The sequence below is a fragment of the Periplaneta americana genome, chromosome 8 (assembly GCF_040183065.1).
Source record: "Periplaneta americana isolate PAMFEO1 chromosome 8, P.americana_PAMFEO1_priV1, whole genome shotgun sequence".
In the NCBI taxonomy this organism is placed as follows: domain Eukaryota; kingdom Metazoa; phylum Arthropoda; class Insecta; order Blattodea; family Blattidae; genus Periplaneta; species Periplaneta americana.
In genome coordinates, this window is record NC_091124.1 from 61,223,175 (window position 1) to 61,237,877 (window position 14,703).

Genomic DNA, 14,703 nt, shown 5'->3' on the forward strand with positions numbered 1-14,703 from the left:
TATCTACATCTTCAACATTATTACCTGCTTCAGATGTTCCCTCCTCACCATCTAGTGTCCCTAAAAACATATTCGATTCACCTAAAGTAGTCAGTGCCTTGGATAGAGTCAATCTTCCAGATTGTGCACCAGTATTTGTAGCTGGAGCCATTGCTGAGACACTAGATAACATTAGAGAGTGGAACAAAGCATCTATTGGTATTCAAAGTCCATATAATGATATCAAACTTCTTACTCTCCATAAGAATTATCCCAACCAAACTGTAGATAAGAAAGCACAATTATAGGCTATTACGGCATTTTGCCAACATCTTTGGTTTCTCTCTGAGCATCTGGTAGCTTTTTTGATGACCAAGTGACCACAGAGAAAAAGAAAAATCACCACGATCATCATCATCATCATCATCATCATCATCATCATCATCATTATTTACTAAACAAACTTTAGATAATGTCATCTGTTGTGGACTCAATTCATCGTTTAACAAGTGAAAAAAGGAAACTATAGTGACAAACTTAGAGCCTCCACAGAAATCTGATAGTCCTCGAAGACTACAGATTATGGATGAATCAGAAAACCTGAAATTGGAGAATCCTTTTACATTAAGAACCAGTTATTTATTTGAAGATTGAAAGAGGAAGAGTCAAACCGCAATCTTCCGCAATCTGCAGAGACCTCCTACAGAGTCATTTTCAAGGAACTTCGTGATTGCTCCTCTTAGACGAAGGTAGTAAATGACACGACAGAACGCACTATCAACCTGTTCCAAAAGTGCAATGAGACATTGACAAAGATGAATAGAAACAGTTTCTTCTACAACTATTACCCAAACACCGTTAGGAGTTCTTCACTCCTTCAAAAGATACTCTGACTTTTTTCTTTTACTATGTTACACATTATAAACCTCTCAGCTCTGGAGCGATTTGTAAATGGTAATATTTTAATGAAATTTTTTGTGCTTGCTTTATACTGTACATTAATGTAGGGGTTCACAACCTGTGTGTCGCGTAGCCCCACGAAGTGTGTCGCGAAATTTTGGAATTGAAAAATGAATTTTATGCCATACAGAAAGTTTCTTTACAACGCATTTTTTATTTATAACTAAGTCTTTGATATGGTAGATTTTATTTTGAGACAGACTTTACCAATGAAATGTGAACACCTACAACAATGCTGTTTAATTTTTCTGCCTGGCGATAATTTCAATGAAAGTGGAACACCTGCAACAATGCTTAGTAATTCCTTCCACTTACTAAGAAACAGAGTTTAGAATCGTCAGAACGTATTGGTCAGTTTCAGTATATAGCCTATGTATGAGCGGGTGATAGTGTGATTACTTTATCAAAAGTGCTTGATTTAGATTTTATCGTGGACAAATTTTTAATTCGAGAAAGACAATCTGAATCAAGTTCTGGGTTAGATTACAGCAATGCTAATTCAAATAATGTGAGCGAAAATTACCTTCAGGGTTTACAAAAATGTGCTGCATTTCGTAAATACAGTGATGAACACTTGCAATATAGTTTTACGTGGCGTGGAGATGAATATAAACAAAATCCCGAGTGTCTTATATGCGAAAATGTTTTGTCAAATCAGTCAATGGTGCCGAATAAACTAAAAATACATTTAGAACTGCCGTTCTCTATGTCATACTTTTGTGAATCAGCATTTTCTACCATGAAAATAGTGAAATCTAAACTAAAGAACAAACTGCTGCATCTTGAACATGATATACGTGTTGGCCTGTTAACCACAAGGCCATATATAGAGAAACTCTGTGCAACCCACCAAGCCCAGACTTCACATTAATTTAAATAGGTGAGTTTACAAAAACGACAATAAAAATCTTTTATCGGACATCCAGCATAGATAGGTTGGAATTTTTTACATATACTTTTGTTTTCTTTCTAATGCCACTCAAGTTGCTGCTTATTTTTTTTTCGATTGCGTGTTAACACCAACCCATCTACAACACTGAATATTCAACACTACATAGAAATTGTTACCAGTGCTTTTTTTTTTTCTGGGATGGCGATCCAGCATCCTTTTGTTGCATTTTTCATCACGGAACCGAAATATGTGTGAATAACTATGTTTTTAATACCTTAAAAGTCTATATAAAGGAGGTTAAAAACTACAAAATTCCCGTGCAGGAACATTAATTATCTCGCTGTCCTCTAGAAAATATTCTACACAGAGTTTCACCATCTTTTTCTCCAAAAGAAAAGTGCTGGTTATTATTATTATTATTATTATTATTATTATTATTATTATTATTATTATTATTATTATTATTATTATTATTATTGAAAATAAATAAGTGTGTCGTGATATCGTGGGCATTCAGTAAAGTGTGTCGTCAGTCAGAACACTGCATTAATGCATGATATTAGCCTTGTGCGAATTTGAATTTTTGAAAGTTCAGTGTTTTGGACCACACTACCATGTCAAGGCATTGGAAGAATCTTTTAGCTACCAGCAAACACATGTGATTTTTAAGTAAAGAGTTATCTTTTTTAGATCTTTTATGTCAGAGTCTAGGATCTTGACATAACTAAGTACTTGATTGAGGGTATCGAATGTATTTTGCATGTTTAATCTTACTGTTTCTAGTTGGACTGTGAGAGATTCGGTATCATGCATCTCTGGCAGACTCGGTGTTCTTTCAGGAGATAAAATTTTCTTGGTAGACGATCTGTTGCAGACTGCATCCTGTTGTTCTTTCACCAGTGATAGCGCAGTTGAAACATGATGTGAACTGTCACGAACTTTTGTACTGTCACCCCTTAACAGTCTTTCTGATGATAAACATTTCTTGCATGGAAAGATGAAGGATCCACCTGATGTAAAAGCCTCGTACTCAGGATTGGCGAATTTGAGACAATTAAGGTGGAAATGTGAGCCACAGGGGGCCAATGCACTTCAGACCGCGCACCTCTTAGCTTCACAAATCACTCACTATTGCTCGTGTAGTGTGGATTTGTACGAAACTGGTCTCTCATCTCGCATGTATCGGATCTTAAAAACAAGCCTTTTGAAGACTTGATTGCTATGTAGGATTTAGATTCAAACATGAGCGCAGCTTAAATGATATTGACTACTAACGACTCAGCAACCATAAAGCATTCTGAATTGATAGAGATTGGAATTTTTTGTTGAGTAAAGTGCAAAATGTGGGATTTTCAATGAGAAAATCAGTATTTTCAATTGAATTTTTCGGCATTTTCACATTGTTCTTTTCGAGCTTACAAATTGGTATGTTTGCTTTTATAAAGGTCTTTGCAACATGTTTTCCCAGTTATTCGCAAGTTTTCTTTTTGTTTTGCACATTGCAAAAACAAGTGGCAATAGATTTCAGCACAAGAGATTGTCTTCCTTGCGAAAATTAATTGCCAATACATGTTTACCGACTTCAAATCTTTCCCAACAGTATCTCTTCTTTCCCACGAGACCTAACAATTACAAAATTTACACATGACTGTACTTTTGTCTGTGCAATAAAACTCATGCTTTTTATACTGGAAAGCTCTGTCCCTTGCAGATATTTTATTATTAAGCATTCTGTAGCCTTACTTTTACAGGGACACAATAATGTTCTTTCACCTATGTGTGACACTATAAACAAGTAAAACACGCACACGCAATACGCTCCAAAATAATATGAACTAAGGATGCATTCAGCAAGCTAACAATGCTTACCACACTTATGATACGATTCTCACATGTCGCTACATCAATAACGTAGCGTCAATGTAAGCTTTTTAAGCTCAGCTTCCCCAGTTAATAATAATTTCATAATAAACCTGCAGTTTATGAACAAAATTATGTATTAATTTTAATACAATTTATATTTACACATGGCTGCAAAAGGGTATCTGTCGGATACAGGGGGGAGAGCCATTAATCCTTCCCATTGAAGACTTTAAGGAACCAACCTGGACAAATACCCAATGTCCCATCCCTACCTTCCTGTGGTGCAGCTGTTAGTAAGCATAATTTTACGAGCTGAACTAAAGGGAGGGGCTACTCATCCATTAGCACTGGTCAGCTTGATGAGTTAATGACTGAATTTGGTATAATTTTCCTCTATTCAATACCTAATTCCCTCTTTACCCTTTCCTATCCAGTCCTCTGACTGAACTCTTACTTTCTTCGACCGCAACGGCATTAGAGCATTCGAGGCCTAGGGGTTCATTTCCCTTTCCTTCCTCCTCTTTCTACTTTTCTGTTCCTAGTGCTGACCTGCTATGGCACTAAAATCGTCCTCCAGTGGCTTAAGGAGGGAAAGCTGGTGATCAACAAGATCTCCCAGCTAGGTCCAGTGGACCCGTCGACCAACAGCAGGTGTGGTCCTCCAGACATTCTGGGGGTTGTGTGTGAATGAAGTAGCCACCAAAATGTTAAAATATGGTGTTCACTTAAATCGGCTACAACTTGCCATTTGTATTGGAGTGCAAGAGGTCAAATGACTTTATTGTCAAATGCCTGGCATTAGAAAACAACATATTTACACATTAAATGTTGTGATGCAGCAGCTCAGGATGATTTGTGATGCAGCAGTAAACATATTATATTATCTAATATAATTAGTATATTTGACTTCCAATCAAAAAGTTTGTATAAACAAGATAAATAATTATATTAACAAGATATTCCATTATCATAATTATAACATTGTCAACAATTATTATAGTAATAGCGACAATGTTATCAAAAAAACAGATTGAAGACCTGCACACACCAGCTTCCAATCATCCCTCCATTGCACTACAAGCAGGCCAGTTTCTTTCACATAATAATAATAATAATAATAATAATAATAATAATAATAATAATAATAATAATAATAATAATAATAATAATAATAATAATAATAATAATAATGGTTTATTTTAACTGGCAGAGTTAAGGCCATTCGGCCTTCTCTTCCACTCAACCAGTGCGATACAAAAATACAAAATTACTATATTGCTAAGGAGCAAAACATAATTAATACAATACAATACAATACAATACAATACAATTCTTTTACCTTCCCAACACTCCAATGAAATAATTATGTACTAATAATAACATTAATAATAATAATCATACCTAAATATAATTAAATCATTAAACTCGATTATGATTATAATTACAACTTCAATTTGTCTGCGTCAGTAAGAAATTGTTTAGCTTTGTCTTGAAAGTAGTTATTGTCTGGCAGCCCCTTATCTTCTGAGGTAGAGAATTCCATTCACGAGGGACGAAGACAGTGAAAGAGGATGAATAATGGGATGTTCTATGGGGAGGAATTACTAGGATTTGGCTCTCTTGTGACCTGGTGTTTAGATTGTGATTGCAGGATAAGTAGTTAAACCGGGAACGAAGATAATTTGGAGTAGAAGTGTGGAGAACTCGAAACAGAAGAGAAAGCAAATGAAGTGATCTACGGTTATTGAGTCGCAGCCAGAATAAATATTTGAATGATGGTGTAATATGGTCAAATTTGCGAGCATTGCTGATGAATCAGACACATATATTGTGCATACACTGTAGCTTGTTCGAAAGTTCAGTTGTCAAATCTGTAAGTATTATGTCGCAATAGTCAAACAGTGGTAATACGAGGGTTTGCACTAAAGTCTGTTTTAATTTTGGCAGGAGGAAGTTTCTGAATGGGTTAAGAGAATGCATGATATAGCATACTCTCTTGGATATTTCCTTTATTTGGCATTCCCAATTTAAACTTTCGTCTAAGTAAACACCAAGGTTTCTGACGACAGAGTGGTACGGAATAGTGGCATTATTTACTGCAACGATTGGGATATGTCTGTTGTGCATTGTGTTCAGTAGTCACTTATGTCCAATTATTATAGCTTGTGACTTACTAGCATTTAACCTAAGTCCGAACTTATTCGTCCATGAAAAAATTTGATTCAAGGTCACGATTAAGTCTGCCAATAGTTGCATCAATTTCGTCTGGTCGGGAATGTATATAGAGTTGTAAGTCATCTGCGTAAATGTGATATTTGCAGTAGTGTAACTTTTTAGTCACGTCATTTATGTAAATGGAGAAAAGCAGTGGTCCAAGCACTGTACCTTGAGGTATTCCTACTTTCGTGTATCGCCAAGGGGAAAACCGATTTTGTACTGAGACACATTGTTGACTATCACGAAGATAAGAGTCCAGCCAATTAATGCAGCTGTCAGATAAATATAACGTTCTAAGTCTTGCAAGTAGTAGATCAAGATCAACTGAGTCAAATGCTTTACTGAAGTCAAGTAGAGTTAGTATGGTTGCCTCGCTTCTGTCCATTGCTTCTCGCATGTCTTCGGTCACTTTGAGTAGGGCAGTTGTTGTACTGTGTCCTGTTCTGAAACCAGATTGATGTTCGTTGATAAGTTTGTACATGTTTAAGTGGTCTGTCAGTTGTCGGTGTACGATGTGTTCCAGTGCTTTGGAGAGCACGGGGAGAATATTTATAGGCCTGTAGTCGTTTATAGGTGTTACTAGTGCCATTTTCCAAATTTTAGGAAAGGTATTAGTTATAAGAGATGCATTAAATATGTGGGTCACTGTCGGCACGATCACATCAATTATTTTATTTAACAGTGATATGCTGATACCATCTATGCCTTGTGCGTTAGATTTCAGTCGTCTTAGTGATTTTCTGACGTCAATTTCAGTAATGTATGTAAAGTAAAATAACGTGTCTATTGTAGTCTGAGCATTAGAGAGGATGTCTTCCTTTGTTTGGTCCTTTTGTAAAGGTGCGGGCGGGGGGGGTGGTGAAATGTTCATTCAGATCAGTAAGTAATATGTCAATGGTCTGCACCTGCTGCTTCTGTTCTCTTAATCCCATGGAGTTAATATTTTTCCAAAGCTCTTTCGTACCAACAGAAGGTTGGATGAGTGAGTAAGCATAATGAAGTCTTGCGTTTCTGATTGACTGCTTTGTCCAGTTGCGTAGGCGTCTATAGTTGTCGTAATCAAAAATACATTTTGTTCTTCGGTACTTTCGATATGCAAAGTCTCTTTCCACCATGAGTGTACGCAACGATTCGCACATCCAAGGAGCAGGTCTTCGAGTAGTGGTTCGTCTGGTTTTCAGTGGTGCGTGTTTGTCATATAGCTGGGTGACTAAATTATTAAATGTCTCAACTTTTTCGTCTACACTTCTTAGGGTCCAGATAGTCTGCCATGGTAGTTTAACTGCGTCATTAATTAGTTCGTCATGGTTAATGTGATTGAGGTCGCGATATGTTACAGTGTGAGCTTTACGTCTGTGGCATCGTGAAGAAAATTCAACATAGATAATATCATGTTTTGAGATTCCAGAAGCAGGCACTTGTCCATTTGTTATTACGTCATGAGGTTTGTTTGTTGCTATAATGTCTAGTAACATCTCTGAATAAGGAGTATGATGTGTAGGTTCGGAAGGGAGAATTGTCATATTGCAGGACTGGAACATGTTCTGTAATTGTATTGTTGTGTTGCTGGTAGCTGAAAGTAAATTTGTATTAAAGTAGCCGAGTACTACAGCATGTGAATAACTGGGAATCAGATTCAGCAGTGCCGCTTCAATATCACACAGGTGATTTAATTTCGGCGGTTTGTAAACCACCCCAAGGAGGCATTTTTGATATTTTATTTTCACCTCTACAAATAGAATTTCTGGCCATTCACTTTTTTTCATTTGAAGACTTATGAATGATTTTATATGGGATGTCTGATCTGACATATATAGCTATGCCACCACCTCTCTTGTTAATGCGGTCATTTCTAACGAGTGAGTAGTTGGGAATATTAATGACAGAAGAAGAGTGAAAAGATTTTAACCAGGATTCTGAAATTAGTACAGCATGCAGATCTAACGGTTCGAAAATAGTATGGAATTCGTTGAAATGTGACAACAGGCTCTGTGTATTGACATGGGCTACTTTAAAGGTCTCTGGATTTGGGCTGAAACAAGATTTTAATAATTTACAATTCATTTTATATATCAATATGCCTGGTAAATTATTAATAAGTATTTAATGAATTTCAATCTTAAGGCAACATTTGCAAGTTTATATGCCTTAAGATTGAAATTCATTAAATACTTATTAATAAGATTTTAATAAGTCGCAGGTAGAAGGTACAGTTACTCTGTCAGTTGGTAGACTGGGACTGGGAGAAAAAGTGTTTGCTGAGGATGTCGCAGAAAGTGAGTCATTGCCATGAGGGGCTACAGGCGATAGTACTTCCAAAGGGTCAATGTTGCCAACTTACTATTTATGTTACTATACTATTGTAGACTACTATAATTTGAAATGCTTTGTTAGGGATGCAAAAGAATTGCAGTTAAAACAAAAATAATACTAAATTAATTATATACTAATAAACAAATGTTAGGGGTGCAGAAAAATTGCAGTGAATATAATAATAACACTAAGTTAATTATGTACTAATAAACAAATTAATATGGCTGAAAAAGGGTATCTGTCGGATACAGGGGGGAGAGCCATTACTCCTTCCCATTGAAGGCTTTAAGGAACCAACCTGGACAAATACCCAATGTCCCATCCCTACCTTCCCGTGGTGCAGCTGTTAGTAAGCATAATTTTACAAGCTGAACTAAAGGGAGGGGCTACTCATCAATTAGCACTGGTCAGCTTGATGAGTTAATGACTGAATTTGATATAATTTTCCTCTAACCAATACCTAATACCCTCTTTACCCTTTCCCATCCAGTCCTCTGACTGAACTCTTACTTTCTTCGACCCTGACGGCATTAGAGCATTCGAGGCCTAGGGGTTCATTTCCCTTTCCTTCCTCCTCTTTCTACTTTTCTGTTCCTAGTGCTGACCTGCTATGGCACTAAAATCGTCCTCCAGTGGCTTAAGGAGGGAAAGCTGGTGATCAACAAGATCTCCCAGCTAGGTCCAGTGGACCCGTTGACCAACAGCAGGTGTGGACCTCCAGACATTCTGGGGGTTGTGTGTGAATGAAGTAGCCACCAAAACGTTAAAATATGGTGTTCACTTAAATCGGCTACAACTTGCCATTTTTCATTCCAATGTGAAATGAGTACCATTAAGGTAAAATTATCCGGAGGTAAAATAGTCCCCCAATCAGATCTCCGGGTGGGGACTACTTTGGTACAGAATCAACCAAACATCTTACAATGGAATGCTGGCGGTACAACATCAGCCAAGAAGACTGAACTAGCCAATATACTCTCAGATAATAATATAGATATCTTCTTACTTTATAGATCTCTTGGGTATGGAACAACAAGTTTTGATGGAGAAATCATTGCAATAAGTGAAAGTCTCAGGAATCTTCTATGCCACATCAGTAAATTTAAAAATGCAGTTATATTGTCAGACTCCAAAGCAGCTATTCTATCAATAGTCTCTAAACACACACCTTCATCTCAAACAGCAGAAATAACTCAAATGCTCTCTCAATTAATATCACTCAATAAAAGAATTGTATTCCAATGGATACCATCCCATTGTGGAATCCTGGGAAATGAGAATGCGGATGCTTTAGCAAAGAAGGGCAGCACTGCTACTTACAGACCTGTTACTAAATCTACGTATTACTCTGTAAAAATATTTATTAAATCTACATACTTAGACTTCAACAAACAAAATTTGATAACACAATCCCAAGGGAAAAAATGGAACTCTCTGCATCAAAATCCACAGTTAATTCCCGATTTACCACGAAAATCGTCTGTAGCTGCATTTAGATTGGCAACAGGCCATGATTGTTTGGCCAAACACCTGCATAGAATTGGAATATATCAGTCCCCTAACTGTCCATTGTGCAACTCAAACCAAGAAATGGATTCGGAACACCTCAAAATCTGTGCTTCAGTGGCTGGTCATGATAATATCTTTGAAAAATATTGGAGTGCAAGAGGTCAAATGACTTTATTGTCAAACGCCTGGCATTAGAAAACAACAACAACAACAACAAATTAATATGGAGAATAATCTGTGTAAACCCCCCCACCCCCAGATTTGCATCCCTTTTTAACTAAACAACCCTGGTCGCAAGGCTCACAAGAAGCTAGCTTTGACATTAAGAAGAATTTAGTTTCGGAGTTATCCATTTCGTGAGTTGTGTTCAGTTGATGTGTTAGTGTGCATTGTGGCTGATGTAATAAATTATGAGTGAAATAACAGTTCCTGACACTAATTTACTTCAATTTTTTAGGACAATTCCATTATAAAAACTGACTTACGAACAAAAGTGTGATTTAAAAAACAAACAACCGACTCCCTTGCTGTCAATAAAGGACACAACCAAAAGACAGATGTATACTTTTCAATCATTATGGTACCGGTACACAAGATACAAGTGGCTTACAGGGTGTGAAGTGAAGAACAAAATGTACTGTTATGTGTGTATTATGATGGGAAACATAATTATATTCTGCGGAGAATGGAGCTCATTTACAGAAAAGACATCTGATTTTGTGAAATTATATAGTTAAAAATAATCGTCTGATAAAGATTTTAACGTAAATTGACGTAATTATACTAATACTGTATCTATTGACCGTTAATATTGCAATTTCTCTAAATATGACAGGGAGTGAGCTAATGTTAAATTATATGTATAGGTGTCTATTTGTTTGAGAAATGTGTAAATCATGAAATCTTATTTTACTATTGCAGGGCCGCATTTAGTAGTGAACTGGACTCCATAGTATTGATTATGACGCAATCACGATAAGCGAGATGTATTCGCAACATTCTAAAATAGTTGGTACTAGACTAGATGGCAGTTCGGAAGGCGGTCAGCTGCTATATGCACCGTAGAATTTCTAGTATGTGACATCACAAGCTTGTATAGTAGAACCAATTAGAATCAGTCAATAACAAGTACTGCCCGAGTTCGTTTGTTTACGTATGAGTGTTTCAATACATTGAACAAGTAAAACTAACATTTACTGTGTGTATGTAAGATAAATAAATGGAAGAAGAAACTGTAAAAACACAAGTATTGCACAGGCAGGCGTGGAAAATATTGTTTAAGGTGTATAATTATTTTTAAAACGCTGACGAAGCAGAACGCTGCCGGCCAACTTGATGCTGGCTGCAACGTTGCCAACGTGCAAGAAACGACTGCAGAAGCATGTGGTGTAGGATTGAGAACTGTGCAAAGAATTTTGTTAGTGAAGGAAAGAGTTTATGTTTGATATCATGTTTGCAGTAATCAACGGCTAAGGTCATTATTGTCTTTGGATAATTTAAGTTTTCTCTTACACTATTTGTATTACACGTGCGCGTGAAGTACGATGTGGCAATGTTGTACGCTGTCTTTCTCTCTCTATCTGTCTCTCTCGACGCAAACGCTAGCAGACTACCGCCTTCCGAATTGCCGTCGACTCTAGCATACAAAAAGCATTTGCTCTATATCTGCAGCATAAGTATATTAGAATTCCGACAAGGAGAACAAGACTGCGCTTTATGGATATAGTGGCAAGTCTTTATTTATGATTATAAGCTCATTCCCAAGTGTTGTGCACACTTCCTTATGACGTTATTGAACTTTAAGCAATGTAAAATACAAATGTAGACATAGATTATCCAAGTTGAATATTGTGTGAATTAGCAGTTAAATACCATTTTTAAATTATATATATATTTCTGCTCAAGGTCAGGTCTTTCAATGCAAACCCACCAATCCCAAATCTTCACTACTTTCTGCCTTCCTCTTAGCCTCCGCATATGATCCATGTATCTTAATGTCGTCTATCATCTGATATCTTATTCTGCCTGGAATTTTTCTTCCGTTCACTATTCCTTCCAGTGCATCCTATAATACGCAGTTTCTTCTTAGTTTTTTTTTTATTTTAGTAGGTTATTTTACGACGCTTTATCAACATCTTAGGTTATTTAGCGTCTGAATGAGATGAAGGTGATAATGCCAGTGAAATGAGTCAAGGGTCCAGCACCGAAAGTTATACAGCATTTGCTAATATTGGGTTGAGGGAAAACCCCGGAAAAAACCTCAACCAGATAACTTGCCCCGACAGGGAATCGAACCCGGGCCACCTGGTTTCGCGGCCAGACGCGCTAACCGTTACTCCACAGGTGTGGACTTCTTCTTAGTCAGAGACCTAGCTAATTCCTTTTTCTTTTCCTGACCAGTTTCACCATTATTCTTTCTTCACCCAGTCTTTCCAGCACAGCTTCATTAATTTATTATTCTGTATGTCCAGTTCACACGCTCCATTGTTCTCCATATCCGTATTTCAAATGCTTCTAGTCTCTTCTCTTCACTTCGTCGCAATGTCCATGTTTCTGCCTCATACAATGCCACACTCCACACAAAGCACTTCAGTAGTCTCTTCTTTAGTACTTTTTCCAGAGATTCGCAGAAGATACTCATTTTTCTATTAAAAGCTTTTTTTTTTGCCATTGCTATCCTCCTCTTGACTTCCTGACAACAGGTCATATTACTTCTTATATTATTTCAAAAGTCAGTTCAAACATTAAACCGCTATAAATATTATAATATTTAAGATAGGGAAAAAACAAAAACATCACAGTGTTGGGCAAACAACGGGGTTTACAAAACATTGGGAAAATGTCCGCCGTTCTCTTGTTCAACGTACAGCATTCAGTCTGCAACACTATGCACAGTATTTTGTAGATAATGTCTTGGAATATTGGCAATTTCTTGCGAGATGGCATCTTTCAAATACAGTAGGGCTGTTGGATGTGTCAGGAAAACTCGTTCTTTAAGGTAACCCCACAACCAAAAGCCGGCCGCATTGAAATCTGGAGATCACAGAGGCCACATTGTTGGAAAGGCATAGCTAAGACAGAGTTACCACTAGCACTAGCACTTTCATTCCACTTTCACTAACACTTCCATCATCTCCACCTACTCGAATTATTTCGTCCATAGTAGAGTCGCACTGTTACAGAGGCACGTGGCAAGTTTGGAGTTACTCGCCCCCTCAACCATTTCTCGAAGCTGGTGGAGTTCATTTCTTGGTGGTAGTCACCAGTAGTTGACCCGCCTTTACAAATGAGAAGACCACCATCAATAAATTTAGTTTCGAAACCTATATCTACTATTATAAGCCTTTTGGACTTGTTTCCTTCTAACATCTTTTCTTTTCTGTTACCAATTTTGGAAAGTCAAATCAGTGTCTATCGAAGTCTCATAGAGATAATTTGTCTTTGTTCTGCTCTAAAGCGTTTAACTTTTATGATATTCCTGTAACGCCAATCTATAATGTTCGGTCGTTCTCGAATGAGTCTTCGATCCTGTAATATCTTCCATAGAAACCTCATGCTTTTTAGCATAATATTAAAAAACATTACAACATTTTGCTATTTCTCTTCCCTCTAAATGCAAACTGTGACATTGCACAGAGGCAGAGATTTAATAAAAGATCTATACAGACTATGGAGCGGTAATGTTTTTGAATGGATGATATGGAATGTTATCTCAGGTCGTCATATCGCACGCGTAAGTCGCGAAGTTAGCTTCCCCTAGCCCCACTTCTTTGCTCTCGGAAGTAGCTACTAAACATGGCCCTACAATACCATTTGAGGTGATGCCTTATTGGTGTTACTTATGAGGTTCTAACCAATCTTCGGACTGCTGACTTGACATTGACTACTATTTATTTTAAGACTATATTTTTGCAATACATTTCTTCAGACATGAAAGACAACTTGAGTTAGCGTCCCCTGTTTAAAATTTCATGCTATGCCACTGCGCTACATATGTCGGATATGACGTCACGAGTGTGCTTAGATCAGGTATTTGAACTAAAACTGATTCAGTACTACCGAATGTGCAATACTAGCGACCATAAATATCGACCTTATCTATGCTACAGTTATTGATTATCGATTGTAGTAAAAGAAAATTAAAAATTAAATATTCGCACACATAATTCACTGATTGCTTAAAAAATCGTATTCGCGACTTGATACGGATTTCACGATGTTTCACGAGTTCAAATCAGGCATAAATGAATTGAAGGATGTATATTTTCTGTCATTAGATGTTGAGAAATTTTTTTTCCAAAATTCGTGAAATTCGTGGTCGCAAAATATTCCATTCCCTGTGAACTGTCAATACTTTCAATGAAAAAAATAATATATTTCATTCAAATGGAATGACTAATTGTAGGAGCCATATTAAAAGAGGAAAATGAAATAGGGTAAAGGTTGTTAATACTGTGATAAGAGTAATATCGTGATAATGTGTTTGATAGATTATCACGGTTTTACAGAGCGAGAGAAGGACCAATTTTATGCAGCAACTTCTCCACGAACTTGTCCTTAATACGTTGTCACAAAAAACAGATTTTTGTCTCGATAAGTAAAATTGTAATAAATTCTCATACAAACTATCACGATATTACTCATATCACGATATTACCAACCTTTATCCTATCTTATTAATGTGCTTAATAATGTATTTTTTAGTTGAAAATCTATTTATTTATTTAAATTATGATTTTGAATAATAAACTATGGTTCATAATTGTGTATGCGGTATCAGCACTCAAAGGGAAAGGGATATTGATAGACGACTGCCAACGTAATTGCAGATCAGTTTCAAACCTGCAACACAGTGATATCGATGGGCCAGTTCAAAAGGAAAACAACTCAAAATTTGAAGTTTTGGGAAAACTGAAGTTTAAAGCTTCAAGCATAATTATATCAAACATGATTAATTGAATTTGGATTAA